The 26411-nt window shown below is 36.2% G+C and overlaps 1 protein-coding gene across 1 annotated transcript in view; it reads right to left on the bottom strand.

Annotated features, from left to right (window-relative positions):
- Nucleotides 1-26411, bottom strand: part of LOC128991546 (diacylglycerol kinase eta-like) — a 139608-nt gene that overhangs the window by 86628 nt on the left and 26569 nt on the right. The window contains exon 3 of the mRNA XM_054414529.1: nt 13537-13562. The gene's annotated coding sequence lies outside the window, so the exon portion shown is untranslated. The remainder of the gene's footprint in view (nt 1-13536; nt 13563-26411) is intronic.

Raw genomic sequence — 26411 nt, 5'->3', positions numbered from 1 at the left:
TTAATACTTGATAGATCATATGGTATTAATAGATTTGGAGTTTATTTAATTTCAATAATATTGTGATTTTGACTATCAGCTGACTAACGTCTCAATTATTTTGTTTTGTTTTGAATACGTGTTTCATATAAAACAAAACATTGCACAATAAGTTTGGTTTATGATCAAATTTACTCAAGTTTGTTTCGTGTTTCACAATGTTTCACCTAATTCTTTTTTTATTTGTGTGCTTCGCTCGGTCAATTTATGGAGTTGCAATTTATCCCTCAGTAACCCTGTTACCAAATTCTGAGTTGCACTGTTGTTCTAAAACAGGATGCAATACTCTCAACATATACTGCTATTATGGGACTGAAAAGTCGTTGGAAAACATTTGGCAAACGGTGGAAGTGTCGTTGGATATGGAAGGCCAATCAAAATATGATTTATACATAGGAGCTGACGAACAAGAAGTCGGGACGCTTTATATTGAAGACAGTAAAACATCTTGGGGATTCAACGTGCTTAGTCGAAGGCGCAAATATATTTCATTGGATCCTTTCAATACAACCTGTCTTGGAATAGATACTGAGAACGACTATACTCTCAAAGTGTCAGTGACTCGAGTAAACAAAGTGTTTCTAGGAATGTTCATCGTGGGGACTTTACTCTTCCTATTAGCTCCTCTTTTGGTCCATGAACCGCTATGTTTCTACATATTTGGAGTCATCTTCGGCATTTTAGCATCTTTGTTGATTGTATTGTACTTCATTTTAAATCTTCTACCCTTGAAGAAATCCGCGACTATTGGACTTCTAGCTGGTGGGTCGACGGTGATTATATATTGTTTCCAAGCATTCGTGAACAATATTTATCTTCTAGCACAAACACACAGAAAGATTGTGTACGGTTACATGATCGTAGTCGGTTTGATCAGCCTGACAGTCTGTTATCGATTTGGACCTATAACAAATCAACGGAGCAAAAACATTTTACAATGGTCCCTTCAGGCCTTCTCGATTCTACTAGTTTTCTACAGCAGCCATAATCAAAAACTAACTTTTTTGTCATGCCTTTCAACTATGCTATTGTATAACATTCCGATTTTTAAATGGGCTCTGTTTAAGTTCCCAAAACCTATAACAAAGAACCATAACAATGCCGTAGCGACACAAACTCCTTCCAAAATCGTTTCTACTAAGAAAGTTTACTTTGTGTCAAAAGATGAATTTGTTCAACACGGAATTATAGAATCGAGGAATTTAGAGGAGCTGCGCCTATCTTATCTTGATAGTTTCAAGAAAACAACTCCTCCCAAAAGCTTTTCCAAGAAACCTCGCTTTCTGACAAAGGAAGAGTTCAAGCAACAAGGAATCAAAGAAACGAACATGGCTTTACAAGATCTGCGACAATATTGTCTGCGTAACCCAAAAGATGTCAAACATTTAAACCGTAGCAACTTGAAGAATTTCACCCAATTTGTGGTTAGTGGAAAACACGATCCCAGCAACTATGTTAGAATGGAAATCGAGGAGATATCAGAGGATGATGATTAAAAGAGTAGAGATTCCACTAGTATGTAAAACCTGTGAGTGTTGAATACGAATGTTTTGTAAATTACTTAGTATTTATAAATGAGTTTGCTTATTACGTATGGAATTTAATTAAAAAACTGAACTGTATGTTAATACCTTTAATAAACGATTTTTTTCTCCGAAGACTGTGTCATGTGTTTTTAAAGTCTTTGAGGTTTATTTTCCCTTTTAATCTTAGTAACTTCAGAACACACACAGTGACTAAGTAGAATATTTACCTTTTACACTGAAATGGACTTTCGATATACCTTAAACAATTTCTCCTTAAAGTGACATCCTTCGAGATATCTAACTACATGGAATACGGTTTTTTAATCACCCCAAAAGTTAGTCGTTAGCATCGTTAGCTATTGTTTTAGCACTTGCAAAATGAACTATATAGATTTTCCTGTAGTATTTATTTATACTGTAGATAGCTCAAAACAATAAAAAACAGATACGAGTAGTCTTAAAGCTATTGGTTTTACAAAGTGTGGGCTTATGGTGCTGTTTCACTTTGCCATTAAAGAGTGACCTACTCTACTATACACATTACACGTTTTCTCTAACTCACAGTCTACCAAATCCCCTAATGGCCATTACCTAAATCTATCTTCCTTTATCTACCCGATACAAGTCTTCTGCTTCGGCGCTCGTTTGAGCGAATTTCCCATATAGGGAATACGCTATTTAACGTAGGTCTAAGAACTGGACCTGGGACCACTTTATTTTTAATTTTGATGCCCGTTAACACCATATGACTCAAGTAGAAATCATAAAACTTTGAAGAAATACCAAATTCCCATGGCATTTTTTTGATTATAAGTCAACTGTTGTAGTTAGCTTCTTTGAAGATATATCTTGATTAAATTTGAAACATTTATTAAGCTTAAAGTATTTTACACAAAAATACACTTCACTCCCTGTGTTGGCAAACCCTAGATTGCTGATGTATTCTTGTTGCTTGGCTTTAGTCATTCATGTACAACTCACATACTCATAGACACTAGCGTTTCAGGGGGCTGGTAAAAAACCGATGAGAACCTCTTCTGCGAAGGAGTGGGGGATTGTACTAGAGAGCCACACGTCAATTTAAGAAATATTATAAAATTCATTATATATATATCCTACTAATATTATAAATGAGAAAGTTTGGATGTATGGATGTATGGATGGATGTATGGCTGTATGGATGTATGTTTGTGACAAGTGAACGCGAAAAATACTGGTCGGATTGGGCTGAAATTTGGCATGATGATAGCTCACATTCCCAATTAACATATAGGCATATTCTTATTTCAAAAATCCTTTCGGGCTCCGCCCCAGTGGCTCTGGAGTTTCCCATGTTAACCTTATGAGAAATTGAATTATTGAATCTTAACAGCTGTTTCAATTAAACAAGTCGGTTCTGTTCTATGATGTTCAATAGCATTAAAGTTACAAGGATTACCAACAGGGTGCAACACTATTATTTCTTTTACATTTATTACAACAGCTAATTTGCAACCAAAAGGTGAGTGAGTGTAGCGAACGAACTTCAACCTGGAGGCGAGTTAGCGTAGCGAACGAGCTAACCTGAAGGGAAGTGAGCGCAGCGAACGAGCTCCAACCTAAAGGTGAGTGAGCGTAGCGAACAAACTTCAACCATGACGTGATTGAGCCATGCGAACGAGATAATCTTGAAAATTAAGAAGTTAAACCGCGGGTTACAGCTAGTTTTATTATAACATTAAACTGTCATAACCTAACCTAACTAACCAAACTTGCTGAAGATATGAAAAAGATATACGATAAAATCGAATGAAGGTTTACTAACCAAAAAAGTAGTTCTGTTTATAAAATACTAGCTGTAACCCGCGGGCTTTGCCCCGTTTAACTTCTTAATTTTCAAGATTATCTCGTTCGCATGGCTCAATCACGTCCTGGTTGAAGTTTGTTCGCTACGCTCACTCACCTTTAGGTTGGAGCTCGTTCGCTACGCTCACTCACCTTTAGGTTGGAGCTCGTTCGCTACGCTCACTCACCTTTAGGTTGGAGCTCGTTCGCTGTGCTCACTTGCCTTCAGGTTAGCTCGTTCGCTACGCTAACTCGTCTCCAGGTTGAAGTTCGTTCGCTACGCTCACTCACCTTTTGGTTGCAAATTAGCTGTTGTCATAAATGTAAAAGAAATAATAGTGCTGCACCCTGTTGGTAATTTTTGTAACTTTAATGCTATTGAACATCACAGAACAGAACCAACTTGTTTAATTGAAACAGCTGTTAAGATTCAATAATTTCATTTCTCATAAGGTTAACATGGGAAACTCCAGAGCCACTGGGGCGGAGCCCGAAAGGATTTTTGAAATAAGAATATGCCTATATGTTAATCGGGAATGTGAGCTATCATCATGCCAAATTTCAGCCCAATCCGACCAGTATTTTTCGCGTTCACTTGTCACAAACATACATCCATACATCCATCCATACATCCATACATCCAAACTTTCTCATTTATAATAGACTATTAGTAGGATAATAATAACATCCTCAAATTCTAACAAAAGATGTACAGTTAAGAAGTAATCGCATTATAAGCAAAATCTTTCACAACAAGGTAGTGTCACCGGTGGGATTCGATCTGGTTACCTCATGGGTATCAGCCGAGTGTCTATCCGCTACACCACGAACACCGATGGCTGCACTTCGTATCGTTGCGGTAATGGTGTTCCCTCAAAAGGGGGAGAGTGAACTTCACCCCCACTCCTTCGCAGTATATCGTTGGAAGAGATTCTCATCGGTATTTGACCAGGACCCCGAAAAGTTAGTATACATAGACTGCCATTTTCACTATCAAACATCTTCGTAAATACTTTCTTCCTCACTTCCGCCGGACGTTATGTTTATCATACCATCTTCGTCCGTATTTTTACCTTCAGCTTTTGTTCTCACGTCACTCATAATAAAGTTGTACGTTTTTAAATCATTGTAGCTTATCCTTCTTTTCTCTTCTAATGATAATAGATGGTGGCTTATGTTGTTTAGGTCATATTTGGTAGATCTCATGACATTCTTATTAATTAATTTTTTGATATTCCGTTTATAAACCGCCACCTATTCAAATTTTACTAGATATTAACTTAAGTCACTTAAGGGCCTATAAGAACCAAAGTTCGTTAAACTATCCGTGAATGCAGCTGTGCTTATTGTTTAAGGATTTGGTATTCATTTATTGTAAAACTAGCTGTACCCGCGGGCTTTGCCCCGTTTAACTTCTTAATTTTCAAGATGAGCTCGTTCGCATGGCTCAATCACGTCCTGTTTGAAGTGCGTTCGCTATGCTCACTCACCTTTAAGTTGGAGCTCGTTCGCTACGCTCACTTGCCTTCAGGTTAGCTCGTTCGCTACGCTAACTCGCCTCCAGGTTGAAGTTCGTTCGCTACGCTCACTCACCTTTTGGTTGCAAATTAGCTGTTGACATAATTTAAAAAAATAATAATAGTGCTGCACCCTGTTGGCAATCCTTGTAACTTTAAAGCTATTGAACATCATAGAACAGAACCAACTTGTTTAATTGAAACAGCTGATAAGATTCATATTCTCCTTTTAAATATGAAAAATTATAAGGTTAACATGGGAAACTCCAGAGCCACTGGGGCGGAGCCCAAGAGTCCGATCAGAATAAAAACAACTTAGTTTTCCTATTTAATGCCTAAGGAATCGGTGTACCAAATTTCAGCCTCCTAGGTAAATGGGAAGTGGGAGAATTAGTGATGAGTGAGTGAGTGAGTGAGTGAGTGAGTGTGTCAGTGAGGGCTTTGCCTTTTATATATTTAGATATCATGTAAGTCAAACGTCTCTTCTCTTCTTTGCACAATGTACTTTGAAATTGTTCTAATGATAACAGGTTTGAACACTCACAACAGTTACAAACTTTACTAATAGTTATCTGGCACTGAAACTAATAGTTTTTAATTATTACTAGAAATATATACTAAGCCTAGGCCCTATATGCGATTGCAAAAAACTTAATCAAGATTTCTCCGTGAATCTTAAAATTATGGAAAGATTTTGTCGCAGTGAAAAACGCAAATCGTCGAAAGTGCCTGGGGCGTTGAAACAATAGTTGACGGGGGAGGGGAAAAATAGGGATTCAGTGGTGAAGTATTGCAGAACAATGAACAATGACGCTGAAAATGTAACTTGGGGCTTGACACGAATATTGACCGTCGTAGGGGAGTTACTCCATGTTTCATCAAAATACTCTTGCCATTGCAAACTTGCAGACTAAGCAAATTTCTTTTTGTTTTATTGGAGCGATAATAAATTATTCCGATACAAGACATACCCCCCCCCCCCCTCCTATTTAAAACACTGGATTTAACGAGTATCTAGATTTGCTGCTACGGGGAGGATAAAATAGGGGGTTTCACAAAATGTTAATAGTAGCCTATAGATAAATTTGAAAATTTGATTAACACACTATATTTTTCAGCAAACTACAAAGTTTCTCTTCTTATCCTTAAGAATAACGTAGTAATCTTAAATGTACAGTTTTGGGTATATTATCCGTAACATTTAATGTTACAACAATGTTTGAATATACACGATTATTTTTTACGCTCTAAGACGACTGAAAGGAAAAATAGGCATTTTCAATTTTTAAGGGTAAAATAAAATAAAACAATTTTAGAACATTTCAAAACCCCATAATACCCCGTTCCCATGACCCAATCTTGCTGGTTCACAAACCCATACCCAGCCTAAGTATTAAGCAAAATTTCATGAAAATCGGACCAAAATTATCCGGGATATCCCCACGTTCACGGACGTATATACTGAATAGATATAAACAATTGTACTAATGGTGTTTTTGGCCTCTGAGGACATAAACAAGAAAAATGAAATAGGTCCCAGGTCTAGTTCTTACCGTGCTACCTACGGTAATAGCTACTTTCCTATAGGGAAATTCGCTAAAACCCACCTCTTACTTACCACCTTATACGATATAATTTATTTATTGTACTTTAATGTATGCTTTGATTTTTGGAAAACGAGTGGAGTATTTTGTAATTTTTCACTCTCTAGAAAGTACATACTTTCTATTATACCTTAAACATTATTGGTACTGAAAATCCAAGAGAGTGCAACAGACTACATTTTAATAACTAATGTAGTCATCCCTTCTCAGATAATAATCCACTGCTTTAGTTTGTTAGTTTGATACCAACACTTTTTACAAGGTAGGTTTTTTATATCCGGACTGCTAGGAAGTTATGGTACGGTGTTATGGAAGTTATAACACTTGAAGAACAATATTTAACCAAATTTGAGTTGGGTTAGTAATAAATTTAAACTGTTGTCAAAAAGAAATAATTATCCGAATAGTGCCAGTCTTCAAATCTGACATTTCAAGGAAGTATTTTAGTGAAAATCCCTTTAGACAAACGAAAATTTGCTTAGATGTTTGCTGCAACGGTATTTTGGCGGTGCCTTAAAAACGTAGTTAAGATTTAATATCAGATAAGTTGATGTAAACGATGATTTTCAAAAATGGTCTATATCAGTGGTAACGGCGGAGAAATTGTTCGTAAATCCATAAATAAAACCAAACTGGATACTGAAACTAAGAGGATCTCGGCTAATAATGAAATCACCAAGTTGAAGTTAAGAAAACAATCCACGAAATAGAATTGGCAGGAAGACGGATGGCTTGGGGTGACAATCGATTAATTTTCAATGTTTTCTTTTCCAGTGTCGTTCGCCAGATATATTTTTTATTCCCTAATTCTTTTTCGTATCGTTTCTTGGGTTAACTTACCAAATTAAAAAACCCTCTAGTAGTTTTTGAGGAAACGCGTAAGAAATGTTCATTAGCATAAGGATTTGTGCTTTTTTGCAGCAAAAATGTTAATGGTACTACTGTATTGAAGCGAATATTTGACTTTTTCTGGAGGAATATGCACGTTCTCTTTAATTAATTTAGGGTGGGGGAATAGTTTTGAGCAACTTTATTAGGGTTCTGCCTTACAGGTTTTTCGTATTATTGTATTGTTTTATACTTTATACTTCTATTACCAGTCGAAGGTTTGTGTAGACAATTTTGTTTACAATTCAAAAACAAAAAGAATACACTTAAAAAATGTTGCGCCTCCATTGACTTTGAAAATGTAGAGTGTTTTATTTATTCTTTGAATCTCACAGTAACACCAATGCTACAGAAGCCACTGTGAACAGTTTTGGTAATGGGTGCAATTTTCCGATTTTGTGTAAATATAATCCCAATATATCCAACCAAAAAAGAAATCACCCGTTATAGCAATACGACCCAAGCTATTGAACGTGGATTTTAGCATAGAGCTTGATTTTGAAAAGTGGAAAATAACAACAATACAAATAAAGAGAGACGAAAGCGTTTTATTTTCCACGTAAAGTAACACCGCTGAAATACAGGAAGCAAGGGGTGGAAAGAATGCGTTTATTTCAAAGTGAACGTTTGTTTCAAGTATTTCTCTTTTTCCTTTTCCCGTCTAAGATGTTGAGCTATATTAAACTCTTTGAGTGGTTCACCCTTTGACAGAATGTATATATGTATTCGTATTCTGATTTGTTTGTGAAAACAGATATTTCTATCTAAACGGGTTACAGTGACGTTTCCTGTTAAGTAAAATATCACCGTAGTTGTCATCATGCAAACTTATCATTGACTTTTCAGTTACTTTTCCGACGGTTAGACTTCCTGTACGTATTTTAAACTGATTATCAAGGCACACAAACCACACAAATATTGTTACAGAAACAGTGTGGATCAACGTAAACAAATGTTGTTACTGCTCGGAAGGTAAACATGTTAATAATATTGGAATGGAACTGTCAAAATATTCCTAATCAGCTGTTACGGCTATTAGAACAGGCATTTAGGACAGTGAAGTAATTTTTTTATGTTTATGGTCAATACCGTTAATATTCGTGGGTTTGACTAATAAGACCATCTTTGTATTTAGCTATGGCTATTAATTTTTCTAAAAGCTCAGCTATCAATTGGGTGGGCATAGTTTAGCAGCACCAAAAGTATTTTGGAAATCGATTCAGCAACCTTTTTGAATATCTGACAAGCGCTGTTAGAAATCAGCCACCCAGCTACGAAAGGTTAGGTGAAGAACTGGTACAGCTTTTTATTTTAAAACCATCTTCTCTAATTAAAAGAAAGTAATGATTTCCTGCTTTTAAATAATGTGTTTTTTGCTAGCGAGTAGGCATATGTTCGGATGTATTCCCACAAAATAATTTGTAAAAAAACTATCGGTACAATTTTGTATGAGCATAGTCTTCCTAGAATAAAACGACGCTCGTTGTGGCATCGAAAGTTTCTGCCCTATAACATTCAAAGTTAAAGTTACCAATTGTGAGAAGTATAATGTTAAAAATATAACCACAATATTGTGATACCATTAGTTTTCGTATTTCTCCCATACCATATACCTATCATAAACATTCATATAGCATATTTTTTAATAACATCACACAATAATTAAAGCAGCGGCTACACTTGCCCGATTCGGTCCGGTTCGGTCCGGTCCTCAAAAATGCGGAACAATGCTTCCCATGTTTTTAAATGGAGGTGGCTACACTTACCCGATTCGGTTCGGTACGGTCCGGTTCGGCGCGGAACAATCGTCCAGGGAGCATTCATCCGCATTTTGGCGGAAGCATTCGGGGCGGACCGGACCGAATCGGACAAGTGTAGCCACCTACTCCCGAAATTCGGATGAGGATCGGGGGGTTCCGTGAGCGCTCGGCTATGAAAGTGATGAATCAAATTAGAAAAAATAGTTATTTCTAGGACATAGGCCTAAGAATTTTGGCAACAATGTTCATATATTGCCTCGATCATGCGGAAGACGATAATTATGTCTACACGACCGCGGAAAATAGTCAGAATTTTGTCGCAATATCGGGAGACGATTACAATGTCTACACGGCCGCGACGGATTATAGGAAGTTTACCGCGATTGCATGCAAATACAACCACCATTTTTTTATTTTTCATTTTTTGGCACCCCCCAAAAAAGGCAATTGCCTCGCGCCCTAGGCACGTGCCTATTCGGTAAATCGGCCCTAGCTTAACACCTTCTGTATTGCTGCACTTGTGCCCCGTGCTCGTGTGTGTCCTCCAAAATATTGTACAAGTTTAGCTACCTCTTCCGGCCGGACCGAAACGATTCGTACAAGTGTAGCCACCCCTCACAAATTCGTGCCGGACCGAACCGAACCGGACCGGACCGAATCGGGCAAGTGTAGCCGCTGCTTTACCAACTCGAACATCATACAGAAACATTGTCTATTGAAATTTACACAGTATTTTCATAGTGAATAACACTTTACAAGGTATTTCGATAATATATAATTTTAATATTTTACGAAACATATTCATAATGGAAAGCGTTTTACACACCACTCCGATTACAAGAACCAAATGGCTTAGAGGAAATTACAGACCCGCTGGGAAACATCAGCTGTTCTGGAGAGATTACATAGGAAACACTTGTAATACAAGTGGACACTTGAGTGCTGCAGCGCAAACATTGTAATTCGGACGCTTCATGACTCATATTTCACATTAATGTGATATGCAGGTTGCATTATGTCGTCATTAATTTTTTTATAAAAATATTACTGGACATACATAATTCGGTGGAAGGCTTGCGCAGTGATAAAGACGTCAGAAACCCAATATGACGTCACAGATTTAGATTTAAGTGTTTTACGAGTGTAAAATGTTAAAGATTTTAAGGCTGGTAAGAATTTAACCATTGAATTGGGTTCGGGTAAGGGAATTTTTGCCTACATATAGACAAATTACTTTTTATCTCGGGATGGTCATCAATTTCATCTGGGGACGTAAATATATTGCACTTGAATCTTTCAGAAACACTTGCAATTAATTATTTCAATTGCCAATTAATTGAGCGGAGCGAGCGAAGCGAGCGAAGCTCTTATACATCGACTTTTATGCATTTCGTAATACGCAAACTCCTCCTAGACGGCTGAATCAATCGTTTTCAAATTTTGCATGGCGATAAAGACCATATCGGTGAGTGCCAACATCTATATGGCGTTAAAAAAGTCTCTCAGGAATCCGCCCCACTGGGTCTCAAAGTTTCAATGTTATCCAAATGGAATCAGTATTTGACACATAAACAAAGACATATGATCAGCTGTTGACTTTTGAATGCAGAAGATAAATAAATAGCTGATAGCATTATTCCACAGATATTAGAACATAAACGGTGGTATGGATCATAAATATAATCAAATGACGACACTAGCTTGAGGTCAGTGACGTAGGAAGTGGCGAAGGAAGTAGTAAAGGTGAGCAGTCTGGAGTGTGGAAACTGTTTAAGACGATTAGATTTAGGTAGGTATCTGCATTCCTAAAATTCTATGGGAAGGGAGGAAAACGGGTCCGTGACGTAGGAAGTGGTGAAGGAAGTAGTCAAGACGAGCTGCCTGGAGTGTGGGAACTGTTTATGACGATTAGATTAAGGTACCTGTATCTGCATTCCTAAAATTCTATAAGAAGGGACGAAAACAGGTCCGCGACGTAGGAAGTGGTGAAGGAAGTAGTCAAGGTGAGCTGTCCGGAGTATGGAGAAACTGTTTATGACGATTAGATTTAGGTATCTGCATTCCTAAAATTCTATTGGAAGGGAGGAAAACGGGTCCACGACGTAGGAAGTGGTGAAGGAAGTAGTCAAGGCGAGCTGTCCGGAGAGTGGGAACTGTTTATGACAATTAGATTAAGGTATCTGCAATCCTAAAATGCTATTGGAAGGGAAGGAAACAGGTCCGCGACGTGGGAAGTGGTGAAGGAAGTAGTAAAGGCGAGCTGTTCGGGGTATGGGATCTGTTTATGACCATTAGATTAAGGTATTTGCAATCCTAAAATGCTATGGGAAGGGAGGAAAACAGGTCCGCGACGTGGGAAGTGGTGAAGGAAATAGTCAAGGCGAGCTGTCCGGAGTGTGGAAACTGTTCATGACTATTAGATTAAGGTATCTATACAATCCTAAAATGCTATGTGACGGGAGGAAAACAGGTCCGCGACGTGGGAAGTGGTGAAGGAAGTAGTCAAGGCGAGCTGTGCGGATTGTGGAAACTGTTTATGACTATTAGATTAAGGTATTTGCATTCCAATAATGCTAAGGGAAGGGAAGTAAAGAGATCCGTGACGTAGGAAGTGATGAAGAAAGCAGTAAAGGCGAGTTTTTTGGAGTGTGGTAACTGTTTATGACGATTAGATTAAGGTATCCCCAATCCTAAAATGCTATGGGAAGGGAGGTAAACAGGTCCGTGACGTAGGAAGAGATGAAGGAAGTGGTAAAGGCGAGTTTTTCGGAGTGTGGGAACTGTTTATGACGATTAGATTATGGTATCTTGGTATCTACAATCTTAAAATTCTATGGGAAGAGAGGGAAACATGTCTGCGACGTAAGAAGAGGCGAAGGAAGTAGTAAGGTGAGCAGTGTGGAGTTTGGGAACTGGAAACCGTTTGTAGCAGTTAGATTAATGTATCTGCAATGCTGAAATGCTATGATAAGGGATGGAAGCATGCCCACGACATAGAAAATGGGGAAAGAAGTAGTAAAGGCTAGCAGTGCGGAGTGTGGGCAATGTTTGTGGCAATTAGATTAACGTATCTAAATTCCTAAAATGCTATGGAAAGTGATGAAAACAGGTCCACGATGTAGGAAGTGGCTTAGGAAGTAGGTATGAACATATGTTGAGAACCGTCTGTGGCAGTTAGATTAATGTATCTTCAATCATAAAATGCTATGAGAAGGGAGGATAACATCCCCCACGACGTAGGAAGTAGTAAAGGCTGGCAGTGCAGAGTGAGGGAACCGTTTGGGTAGTTAGATAAATGTATCTAATACTTAAATGCTGTGAGAAGGGAAGGAAACATGTCTATGACGTAGGAAATGGTGAAGGAATTCGTAAGGCTTGCAGTGTAGAGTGTGGAAACTGTCTTTGGCAATTACATTAATGTATCTGCAATCCTAAAATGCTATGGTAAGAGACGGAAACAGGTCCACGACGTAGGGGGTGGTGAAGGAAGTAGTAAAGGTGGGCAGTGTTGAGTGTGGGAATGGATTAATGTATCTGCAATGCTAAAATGCAATGGGAAGAGACTGTAGACTGTAGGTTAAAATGATTATGAAGCACGAATCGTTACATAATTCGATACGTATTCAATCGTTTACAATAGAAATTTACAACTGAGTTGACAACAGCTGAGTTTTACTCCATAGAGGCTAAAAACGAATTTTATTCCCTAAAGAGTAAAAATGCTACTTTAGACCCGCAACGCATGCATCAATGACGACTGTTTTCACTGCAGTATGACAAAAACAATATAATATGAACCATTGATGACTCCGCTCAATTTTGTGGATGCTTCTGCGAACGCCACCTAGTTTAGATAGGGACGCCATTATGAATGAAGGATAGGTGTAGAATGGAGTGAGATAATCTGTGTAGCTTTGTTATTGACTAAGATCAGCTGTTTTACTAGCCAGTATCATTTTATTTTAAGCCCAAGGGTCAGGAACAGCTGGGTCCAGTTTTGAACCATCAAAATGTTACTTGCTTTTCCCAGGATCGATTCGGCGACCTTTTGGTTGTTATGTGATCACTCTAACCACCATGCTACCTTGCCAGAGATACTGTATAGCGGGAATAACTACATTTTTTAATAAAATAGAGATTTCTCTAGACAGCTGTTTCGAAACGGACAAAGACATAGAGGTGGTTCGATGTGTTCACTGAACAATAGTCCCCAAATCTCATTATTTCGTTAATGGGGTAGTTAATTCGGTCTTGAATGGGAAATATAAAATGTCAGTTAAGAGTAGGAAATTACAGTAAATATGAGTTTTATAAATCATTACTAATCGTTAATGTTAGGATACACAGTAAGTTGACAATTAAAACAAAAAATACTTACGAGTCCAGCTCGTAAATCTTCTTGATCTGAAAACAACAACAAAATAATTAAATTTGAGTTTTGTTTTTCTACAGCATCGTTATTTTTACGTCAAAACCTGGTAAAAAGCATTCGTGAAGCATTATTAAATGGTGATAGCGATAGCACAATGAACAAATGCATCTAGGTTCACAATCGATACTGCTCGAAATCGACCAGTAGAAATGAAGGTTGACACTATAAAACATCGACTATCTACACTATTATATCATGATCAAAGTAAAGGTAAAAATCAAACACAAGCCAAGCAATAAGATCTAAAGATACATATGCCAAATAAAATATATAATACAACTTTACGAAGGAAACACTAATTACATACAATATTTCGACTCAAGACCATTGATTTGTTCAATGCATACACCAATTAGAAATTTGTTAGGTTGTGAATTATACAGATTATCCTTGTGGTAGCAAATAAAGTATATTTTTGTGCAATTGAATGAAAGAGCAAAAAGTAATTTAGTTCCAAATTTAATCTTTGCTCGTTTGATCTGTGGAACATTCGAAGCGTATGTAATTAACATCAGCGCAATTTGTCGGTGGATCTCTTCAACTACTCATTTTATATATTAAACTGGCAACAACGTTAACAAGGGAATGAAATGTCTAGATCTGCCAATAGTCAATGGTATAACTCAACAAAACATCATACATACGGCATTGCTTTCAGGTTTCATACTTTTATTTCAAGTTTAAAAAATTACAAACCTATTTATACATACCTCGATTGTTTTTTATTAATTGAATGTGGTTATTCGGGAAAATATTAAGTACTAGCAGAGTACCCGTCCTTCGTACGGTGTTGGCGGGTTGGCATATAAGTGTAAAATGCTTATTGCAGTTACACTCTAACTTAGCGTTTGCAATGAGAGAGAACACAGTTTGATAAAATTTGCTTCTTTAAATTTACGGTATACAATAGTAGTATACATCTACCATAGCCATAATGTTCTACCTAAACAATAGAGAAAAATAAATTATTATAAATTCGCAAAATATCACAAATTATTCATGAAATTAAACACATAAACATTTTTAAACAATCCTACTTTGACAGTTCTCATTGCCTATCACAGTTTTTTGCTGCTGCTTAGTTCAAATTAGCTGTTTTCATAAATGCAAAAGAATAATAGTGCTACACCCTGTTGGTAAATAGTACCTATAACTTTTTAATACTTTTGCATATACTATTACATGGGGAACTACAGAGCCACTGGGGCGGAGCCCGAAAGGACTTTTGAGATAAGAATATGCCTATATGTTAATCGGGAATGTCAGTTATTATAATGCCAACTTTAAGCCCAATCTGTCTAGTAGTTAATGCGTGATTGAACTTCAAACAAACAAACAAACTTTCACATTTATAATATTAGTAAGATATTTTCTACATAGTAGTTCTTCTCCGATTGCGTTTTTACGCATATTGAAAGGAAACGTTCGAAAAATTAACTGTAACTGTCCAACGCCAACATTTTGTAAGCATCGATTATTGTATCAAATGATTATGAATATGTTTATTTGTATTGGTCAAATATTTTGCGCATTATTTTGTGGAGGTTTCGTTAGCTAAATTTGTAAACTAGTGAATCTAAACACTGAATTAAGACAATTCGCTCGATTTCGAGCAGGATCTTCATTATACTAAAGCGCGGATTGACGTTCAATCAGATATCACCTGTCAACAGTCGTCTTTACATAACCTGTATCTGAGAATATCAATATTTGTGAGGCTTCTGCGGAATTGTGTTTATCAAGGTTTTATCGACTGAGTAAAGATCGTCAATATAGGACAATGTACATTGGGAGTTCATGCAATCTTAACGGATTTTCGTTAAGGGGGTTTTTACGGGGAAAACACTCTCAAAGGCGGAATAAGTAATAAAGTAGAATATACAATATTAAGTATAACGATGTACATATAGCGCAAAGTGTGCAAATATATGAGTGTTGGGGGTGTTGATTTATTAAATAAATTATAATATCGATCAAAATCTTTGTTTAATCCGAACAATTCATCTGAACAAAACAACCTAAGTTAAGCTTTTAAATATCCGAAAGAGTAATAAAATGGTACATTTAATCACTAGGGCCTAAAGTGACTCTTTTTGACCCGAGGTCAAATTTTACCTAAAGGAAAACTGAGGGTGAAAAAGACACTTATTGGTCCTGTGGTGAACTATATTTTTCCTCATATTGCATCATTAATCAACACACTAACCTAGAATACGAAATAATCTGTAAGTAAAGATAACCTCTTAAAACAACTTCCAGCTTGTTTTCAATTCTGCTAATGCAAATAAGCAGCTGTTTATTAAGTTATTCAATCGGTTCGTCTCTTACGATTGTGTTAGTGACTAGTGTGCATTATACTATCGATATGTCAAACAATTTACAATAAGGCAACAATTAATTACAATCGATTAAACAGTCGATACATACTTCCGAACATGCAATTGTTTATAAAATAAATTTACAACTGAGTTGACAACAGTTGATTTTAACTCCCTAGGGTTAAAAACGATTTTTACCCCCTAGAGAGTAAAAATGCTACTTTAAACCCGCAATGCATGCATTAAAAACGCCTGTTTTTACTGCAGTATGACGAAAGAGCATAAACATAATTACAGTGTTGTGATGTTAACAACGAATGTGTTTACCAAGGTAATATTTTCTCTCTAAAGCGAGCCAAAGGACATTTGTAATTTTCTCACCATCATAGTTAAACAAATGTTTTACATTATAACACCCTCTGTATTATGCCGTTCTTTTTTGCTATTTTTCTGCAAAACTAATAAAAAATCAAACGCGTTGCTAATTATGACTTTATCTGTTTCTGCAGACACGGGGTGTTTTCATTTAGAACGAGTAACACATTTAAAACATCGTATTTGTTTTAAAAACAACTTTGTATTTTTAACATTTTTATACAAAACCTATATTTAAATAAAAAAAAAACTTATAAAACGTTTGAGTATTTCGGAACTCCAGGGAATTGCTTTAATAATTCACTCAATTAGTTGTCTGTAAACATAATTCTGTATAATTTCATTATTGTTTTGTTCATTGATAGATGATTTATCGTTTGGTAAAATAAACTTGCTTGGTTATTTAACGTCTTTAAAAAAACATACTTTGCATTTTTCTCTGACAAAATCCATACCAAATTAATAGTTAGTTTTGGACCTAACTTTTAACAAAGTTTTTAATACGTCATAAAAAATGAATACTAAAATACCCGATGTTATCCACAGCTGTTAATTTATCCACACACGATTTGTTAATTTTGGTGAAATACTAATGCAAATTTGCCTCGAAACGTAAAATTAGTTCCCCACGAATGGTTGGTGAAACAATTCCAAACTATGTATCATGTGATGCAAAATGTAACAGAATTGCAGATTCAGATTTACTCGGATTTGTCACATAATCGTTAATCAAATTTACAAACTAAGCGAAAGGACATGATGGATATATGAAAACACTCGTTAACTGCTGGAATTACTTCATATTTTTAACATGCTTAAAACTAATCGTGCTTTATGGTTTAATACGCATTAAGAACCCAAAGCATAAAGTAAATCTGTGTTCGTCTTCATTTAAGTTCCCGCATTTTCTGAAATCGTCGATTGGCGCATAAAAAAATTCTTTTACTTGATACTTTCACTTTTCTTTGGAAGTAAAAATACTCTAGCTTGGCTCTAATACTGAAGTAAAATATTTTTCACCACACTATGATGTTTTTGGCTGTATTACATACGTTAATTGGTGGCTGGAAGTTACGTTTTGCTGGCCATGCCAGCTGTCATCGTAATTTGGGGACCGAGCAGGTTTTTACAGGCCGGGGCCGCAAAATCAGCTGTCCGCTTACTTACTTATTATTTTGACGAACTTCCCACACAAGGATTTAGTCCAGAAAACAGATGTTTGCCGCCAGCTTATTGAAATGGGGTTTCATTGCGTACTACTGTACTGTAATGAGTTTTACCGGACACCAATCAGCTGATTATAGCCTACTGTATTTAGGTGGCAATTAATGGTTATAAACAAAAACATAACCTGACTAGTGATTTTTAGTCTTTTAGTTGCTGGAAATATATAAGGATTTGTACAGATTTAGTAGTATGGCGTAACGTAACTCGTCCAAAATGTGTGTACCGGACTCGTATGGTAATCCCGTACTCGACTTCGTCTTGCACGGGAACGACCACACTCGTCCGGTAAACACTTATTTTCAGGACTAGTAACGTAATATACTATAATCCTAAACCCAGAAATAATACACACAAATTATAACGTAACATACAGATAAAAAATTAGAAATAAACTACCATATTCAATACAAGTTTTTTTTAATAGCTACAATGCTTGGTCGATTAACAAATTAATTCCAATCAAACTAAATAACTGTTAATATTGCTTACAGCATTTCAAATTGCATCATGGAGAATACACTAAAAGTGGTTTACTAAAATAGTAACCAGTTCAACAATATCCATCCCCAATTGCAAAATATAATTTCAAATAACAAAATTATGAAAATAAGAAAAAAAAAATCATGATTATATCTATTATGGTAGCGGTTAATTTTTTTAACGTTGGCAGATGAGACTATTCCTATACCGATAAAATTTGCTCTGTAGCCAAAATAGTTACTAAGTGTCACAACAACGTTAGGAAGCACTATTTTAAAAGTATTTAAGATGTACGAGGTGTTACCCGACCTACGTACGGGAATTCAGTAGTGAGTTAAAACCGTGTACAATTCAGATCAGCTAGTTTACACATATAAAGACAAACTTTCTTGCAGTTTTAATGTGAAAAATCATCTTGTAAACAAATGTTGTGTGACCAAATATGTTTTTATTCCATCATAGGCCTATACGATATGCATTTTAAATCCGACAATTTTACAATAAAACAGCAATTCTGCAATTTTTACGATGTGAAAAGCGTTGAAGTGAGATTTGCAGCCGATTCGCACAGACGCACACTGATTATAAGTAGCCTACAGTAGAGAGAGTAATAGTCAATTGAGAAGTGTATAGACCTAGTCAACACCTTCCATAGCATACCTCCCTCTTCCATAATTATTATCACCACAATACAACTACTATACACAATTTCCAGTAGGTCTGAATAGAAACGACCTAAAGATGAATCGTTAAAAATCCTACTGCTTTGTAGTATGGAATAAATGAAATAAACTAATGGGTATTTGACATGTCAGCATGCTAACTTAAACACGCTATCTTCGTGTGAATTATTTATGTCCTAATGCATTGGACGCACACATTGAAATAACAGAGCTGCTAAACGTATATTTACACAGCTTATCCATTCAGAGTTTTTTGGTCGGGAAATTATTATTGGATTTTTGAAACACCTAATGCGTTTCTATTATATTCTTACTTCACAAGAAACGTTGAATTTTTACATTGGTTGAGTAACTACGGAAAATTTTAAAAACGTTTGATGATTAAACTGAATTGTTAAATTTATTTGGTATTTACGATATTGCTGTAAGGGCAGTTAAAGCACTGACATCGATTGATAATAAACTATTCAGTGGAATTACTTAAAATGTAGGTTGTACGGAAATTTTCAAAAAAGATTCATGAATGTAGAGAAAAACATTTTCGTACTGGAGATTACATTGATATTAATTTGTGTAAAGACACGTAAGAGTATGAACTTTGGAAATACTGAGTTAACAAATAAAAGACGGCGAAGTATAAATGGTCTGAATTCAGTATAGAATCCTACTCTGAAATTTAGATAAATTTTGTTCTTTTAAAACACGTGAAATCTTATCAAATCAGCACCTAACGTACAGCTGATCAGATGTATAAACGTCCAATCCCAGCTGTTTATATGCTTTTACCGTGATTGAAGTCTTTGAGAGCTTTCAGTCCAGAGAAATCGTGCTTTGTTCTTATCATCTGGTGTATATTTCAGACGATCCTTTTCATAAAATTGGGTTTAAAATAGTACGCTAACGGAAAAATCAGATACTATGGAAGGGTGAATATAGTGGTTTGCTTTAGTTAACTTATAAGTGAGTATAATAATGAATCCAAATTATCTGGTTCATCATGTCGTATTGTTAACCTTTAAATGTTTTAATGATAACTTAAGTAGTGGTAACATTAAATGAATTCAATTATATTTTTACCTTTTCATAGTCTGTGGAGCTCATTACTATGAAATATGTAAAGTTCAGAGTACGTTTATTGACATACAGTATTATCTAACAACATAATATTTAAATGAGTAGGAGTAACTGACAGCTGTTATGTGCGGATTCACACCACCAGGAGTTGTGTCAGTTTACGCGCTGTCAACGTGTAAGTGTTGTTTATACACACTTGGACCTGTCAGTTGTGTTTTGGACTGTTTATAGATAAGGTCACCAGGTGAGGCTCGTGGACTACTGAAGTCCAATATTCACTATGGGTACACAACATATACATGACTAAACCGACAGCTTACATATGTTTGAAACGGCTTGAAAAGTCGTAATTATTCTTTATTTACAAACATCCGTACATAACAATAAGGCCTGGTGTACAAATAACTGGGAAACACTACATACTTCACACTAAATCAGTCAATAGGAATTCCTGTCGAAACCTTGACTTGTCACATATAAGTGCAGTTTTTATAAGAATAGTATCATGGGTTTAACGATGGAGAAGAAACACACAAACAAAAACAAACGTAATCAGATTATTATTTTGTTACCATACACAATTGTATGCATACTATAAAAATAATTATCAAATATGATAAGTATCATAAAAGGTATTTAAATTATCATTCAAATAATTGTTTTGTCAAAAACTTATGAGATGTATATAAATGCTAGTTTCCAATAGAAGACTGGAAACAGCAAAAAGAAAGATATATATTGATTGCTTAATTTGTTTCTACAGAAGTTATTTAAACAAACATGAATTTGGAATGGAAAAATAGTTCTCTCAAAAATAACAAGCAATACGAATACATGATGCAATAGCTCGATAAGTCTTAATTTGGAGGAGACCTGTATTGTTTATTGAGTCGAATCACTACTATGATTAAAAGTTATATAGACAAATTTTTTCTAAAATATACATGAAAATTTTAAATCTCTTAAATTAGTAATTCCACCTAAAAATATACTAAGGACGTTCTACTCTAAGTAAGATTCGATCTTAGTTGCTGTATAGTTAAAGTTACCTTCAACATATTACTATAAATATCAAAGCAGCTAGCTTTTGTTTGCTGAGCGATAAAGTTTGCAAGCTTTTGACCTGCGAACAAGTTTAAAGCACAAAAAGTTCTTCAATGCATATATTGACAAGTTTATAGAATGTTTTGACATCGATGATGGAGCACCTACTCGTTGAAAGTTATTGATAGGAATTGCTTTGGTTATTGTCTGATTTATTTTTATACCATTTTGTGTTGGTAAAAATAAAATTACGCTGCCTGCATAAAAATATAAAACTACATAGGCAGGTATTTAATTGATTCTTTTACAATTGCCTGATTTAAAAGAATAAAACTAAACTTGCATGAAAGTACGATTATTGCAGATTTTGTGGTTTTTTCCATATGACGATAGGAATTGACTGGGATTGTTTTTCACATTCAGACTAGACCTATGTTGGCGGCATTATCACTTAGATAAAATCCATTGGTGATTTGGCGGGATTTTAAACCCGGACTGTGGCCGAAGTCCAGCGCTCTACCTTTACCGGCTCGCTCCCTCACTGATAACCACAAAAAAACCCGGATTTGCTTCCCAGATTTTATCCACGTTTAGGTTGTCATATCTACTGGTTTGGTGATCAAGCAGTCATATGTCTTATGTTACTTTCTTCTTTATACTTCTTGTTTAAAATACTTATTTGTACTTCAACACGAGTCTTGGCCCTATTGTTTCAAGAGCTGCAAATTCAACGCTTCCCACATATTCCTTTAATTCATACAAGTCCTAAATATGTAAACCCTTCTCTACCAGCAACCATTGTAAGCCTATCTTGTCCTGTAGAAGTAGACACAACAGTTTCACTCCTGGGAAGGACCCTAATGACCGAGTTAGACAAGATTAATCAATCGTGACCGATACAACAACTCGCACTCTTGGGACCAGTGTCAGACAGAAACTGTGGTCTACAGAATTATTTTAATTTCTCCCCCTATATATCATATTTCATGGAGAAAGTATTGATTTAATCAAAATGTCCTCCTGAACAGAAAACGTGGTTTTCAAAGATCATACAACACATGATCTATAGTGGGACACTTGGGGTTTGTAGTGCGGGCTTTTTATGATAGTGGATTTGCTATTTTGTATGTCATAACACTAGTTGAAGTTCTCCATTTAATGTTTTCCTTGAATATACTTTGTGAGATATCAATGGCGGAATAGTTCAGTTGTCGACCTTGTATGTTGATTTTACAAGACGATTAAATCAGACTTGTTAGATACATCAATTTTGACCAGTCACAACAGTATTATCAGACGTAATCAGAGTACAATCAAAATGGCTTTTGTTCATGAATATAGTCTGTATAATGGAACCCATCTCCTGAACCTCTATCATTGGCCTTAAATCATTGGTTAGTCCCAAGGTAGGAGGGTCAGGAAAGAAGATCCATCATACAGACTACAGTCAAATTCGATACTTCAGAACGAATTGAAGTTTGCCTCAGGAATACAGACTCTAATATTGTTCGAGGAACTTCATTCCAATTTCTCATGTTTCGTGGAGCCTACAAATGACAGTGGCGAAACTGGTCAAAATCAGAAGATAATGCAACTCTGTTTATAAATACAGCCTTGTGAAGAGTTAAAGTATAGGTGCATATAGCAGTGCTTGCACAAGTGTTTAAAAAGTTTTCAAGAAACATATTTTTCTAATATAGTATATGAGAACCGTAAATTGAATATTAAGTAGTATTGCCATAATTGAAATAGCAAGACACTGTGTGAGGCCTTGTATAAATATTTATGTTTTGCTAGTTTCTATAAAATTTGGTTTATTTTAGTGCAATGCGATACAATATAAGTAGTTACAAGCCACTGTGACATTGGTTTGCAACTAATTGTAACATTGCGAACAATACTGTTGAACTATTCCCATCTGGGACCAAACAGTGCTGTTAGTATTGCCAATCATCACAAAGCAAGCAGTAGTGAATGTAAACTTCCACTTTACTGTTGTATATGGTTAAACTGCGTAGTTCCAACACATAGTTTCCTCTACAACAAAGATCGGTGGTTCAAGTCATATTAATGAGGAACCAAGCTAGACAGATCATCTCAATCCATTTTATTTTAAACTACACACTTTACAAATGTTAATCTGTATTTGACTGGATGTACCTTAAAATAAAATTAGATTTTGTCACATGGAACACAACTTGCAACACAATTAATTACAGTTTGTACTGGGTTAGACTCCGTCATGAAACGCTGCACTAGGAGGGTTTGAGAACCAGTGAAATTGTACTCATAAACTCAAAGTAGTTAATATTTAAAAAAAAGTTGCAAAGTTACATTGAAAGAGTGTAATGCCTTAAATATAATTGATACCCATAAAATATATACATTTAGGGAAATACAAAAATACTTAGATTACGTACCCTAACATGTAACATCCGGTAAGTTGACATTACTTCTCTCGAGTTGTCAATGTGGATTCTCGTCACGGAGAATCAATTTGAGCCGCCCTCCTCCCTTCCCAGAACTGTCGTTTTACCTAAGAGCGTCTCAAAACCTCATTGCAATAGTTTGTAGCTCACCTCACGTACTGAGCTTGAGCTTTATTTATACAACTGGGTCAAGTGAGCTTAGTTCAGCGTGTGATACAGGCTTGGTAATCCCTTCTGAAGAAGTTATCTCTTGCCACCATCATTGCATTTAGGAATTACTAGCTGTGTGCCCTTTCTACGCACGGGGATCTTATCATAGTCAGTTAAAACCTTCTTATATAAAGCACAGCAGTTGGTTTTCATACTTTCAGATATGCTGACAAAACTATTCCTTCGCAAATACAGTATCTGACAGTTTCAAGCCAAAACTAATGCTTCGCAATTAAATGTCTCCCGGATCTTGTTGGTCCATATGTTATATCCAATGACTAAATAAACGGTATCAGCATTCTGACACATACTTTCTCCCATAAGTTTGTCAACAACCTTTATCATGTGTAAGCGGTGAGAGTAAATATACGGAAATGGGATTTGTACAATTTTGTTCAGAATTTAAAGGACTATAACATAATGGTTAAAAGTATTTAAGGTACTACCTCAACCTCTTAATTTAACACTTTATTCGGGTTGACATTTTCATTATCAAGGCGCTCTTGTCCTTTCCGTGAAACATTGAGAAACAAGGACATTAATGCGTTACCATCATACATACACACAAAAATACCGAACTTAATTAGGGAATCTGCTACGCTTTAAGCATAAAAAGGTACATATAAAATTAGTACTTGAAATCTTTGTTAATGCCATAAAATTTGATCATAACAATTTATATTTGCTTGGACCGGAGATGACTCGAAATTCTGTTGAAATGCTATCTGAATCGGTTTGCTATATGAAATGAAGTACAGTAGGCCTACTATAGACGATTTAGATTGGTAATTTGTAATAAAAATTACCAAAATAGGCCACGAACTATTGATACATAAACAACGTTCAAAGTGTTTGAACAATTCATGATGGTTTGCTGAATAAATGTTTTACTAAAATGCGTTATAGTTTTCTTAGCATAACATTTTGGAATCCAGACAGAAAAAGCAAAAATTATACAGTTAAGACATCAATTAAATTGAATAGGCCTACGCCTGTAATAAATAAGGTGCAACACCAACGATAACTAATTTGTAAATTACTGTGGTGTGTTGGTACGTAAAAATGATTCTTGCTGCTACTAAAGGTTAAAAGGAAAAGAACCAGTACCGTACCAAAAACCAACGTTTACAGTTAAGAACTGTAGTACAGCCGACCAATTATATGCGTTAATCAAGGTTATTGATCTCTTGGTTTTGGATTTTCTCGTAAAAAGTTATCGGCAATCAAAGTTATTTCCCATTAATTGCTTTATTTGTACACAACTCTTAATGTAAACTTATCGGTGTCAGTTTGAAAAAAAAACCTTATACAGCATAACTTTCTGTTATTTAATAGATTACGTATCCTTTAAACAATGGTTGCTGGTATATATATTAACATTATAAGGAAATGTGACAAAAATCACACAACGTTGGGTTTTTGGACGTTTATAATTTTATTTCTTAAGTACCTAGGTAGGCCGTGTATTCCATGGAAAAGTACCGGTATCAAGGATCGTTGTCGAAAGGGTTGTTATAAATAATTGGGTAAGCATACGTACCACACGAGTGTCGTTACACTTCGGCCCAAGTAACATTTCGGCCCAGTAGCATTTCGGCCCGAAACCCTCAGATGTGGCCTACGGTCCAACTCTCTACCTGCCCACTAGTAACACTTCGTCCCAACAAAATATTTGACAGGTTAGGTTAGGTTAGGTTAGGTTAGGTTAGGTAAGATTCCACCGATTCTCCGTCATGTGAGGTCAGAGGATGCAAGGGGTGACGGTTGGGCGACATTCAACCAGAGGGTGGTTGCAAAGTATACAGGTCATGTACCTCTTACTACCTGAACTGCGTTCCTCAACCCTTGTCAATTTTTCGTCGGGCCGAAATGTTACTCCATTAGCTTATTTAATCATCTGTAAAAGCGAGTGGGACGAAGTGACACTGTTTTTCTAAGAAATTTGAGTTTGGCCGAAATGTTACTGGGCCGAAGTGTTACTACATCACCACACGTACCCAAGAGAAGGGCTATGGGCCTATTGGCTGTATGGTCCAGCGATTGCATCACACGGTGAGTAGGAACTATTGACTTTATATAGTCAATGGTAGGAACAGAAAGTGACACATTGGAAAATCGAGTTCAGCATCATCCGTAAACCTCTGTTACAATCACCCACTGCAGTTGTAATTTTTTGCTTTACACTTTACACAACCGCCATTGAAGAGCCGTCAATGAGTGTGTAACGAGTTATTTTTCCTATATAATATATTATTTGAGTGAGAACCCTTATTGTGTATTTGTGGTTTGACGTTCACACCTATAATTGGTTTGATTTATTATTTTGCTAATTAATTGAGCTTTATTATTGAATATTATTTGAGGGAGAACCCTTATTGTGTGTTTGTGGTTTGACTTTCACACCTATAATTGGTTTGATTTATTATAACGGTGTTAAATAGATTTTAATTGGTTTCGCTCTTATTTTTGCGGATTTGTCCGGGGATTTGAATTTTAAATATGGTTGTGACTACAAATACGACGTCTGTGCTGGGCGGTACGCCTATTACGTCTGCTATTGCTACGACTAGTTCTGGGGTTAGCTCCGAACTGTCGGTGATGACGACATCGTCATTGTGGCCGGCGTCTTCGCCCGTTTGGCCGACAATTTCCTCGGTAGTGGCTACGACGGTGACAACTTCGTTGACCTATTCCGCGCCAGCGACTATGTCCTTGGGGTCGCAGCCCCGGGACGGTCGCGTGGGTTGGATATATGACCTCTCGAAAGGGGAGCTCATGAGGACGATGGACCAGTATGGTTTGGTGACCACTGGGACTTCTGCTGAATTACGGCAGAGATTTTCGTCGTTTTGGAAGCAGCGGAATGCTCGTCGGTACAGCGATGATAGGCTGTGTACAGCTGGGGCTGCTGCACCGACATATTTACCGCCCGCTACTACAACTGTGGAGCTTCCTGACCCCCAGAGAACCGTACCTCAGGT

This window comes from Macrosteles quadrilineatus, unplaced genomic scaffold (genome assembly GCF_028750875.1).
Source record: "Macrosteles quadrilineatus isolate MER2022 unplaced genomic scaffold, UCM_ALF_1.0 Scaffold_4__1_contigs__length_99947679, whole genome shotgun sequence".
In the NCBI taxonomy this organism is placed as follows: domain Eukaryota; kingdom Metazoa; phylum Arthropoda; class Insecta; order Hemiptera; family Cicadellidae; genus Macrosteles; species Macrosteles quadrilineatus.
This window is presented reverse-complemented; position numbering and strand designations above follow the sequence as displayed.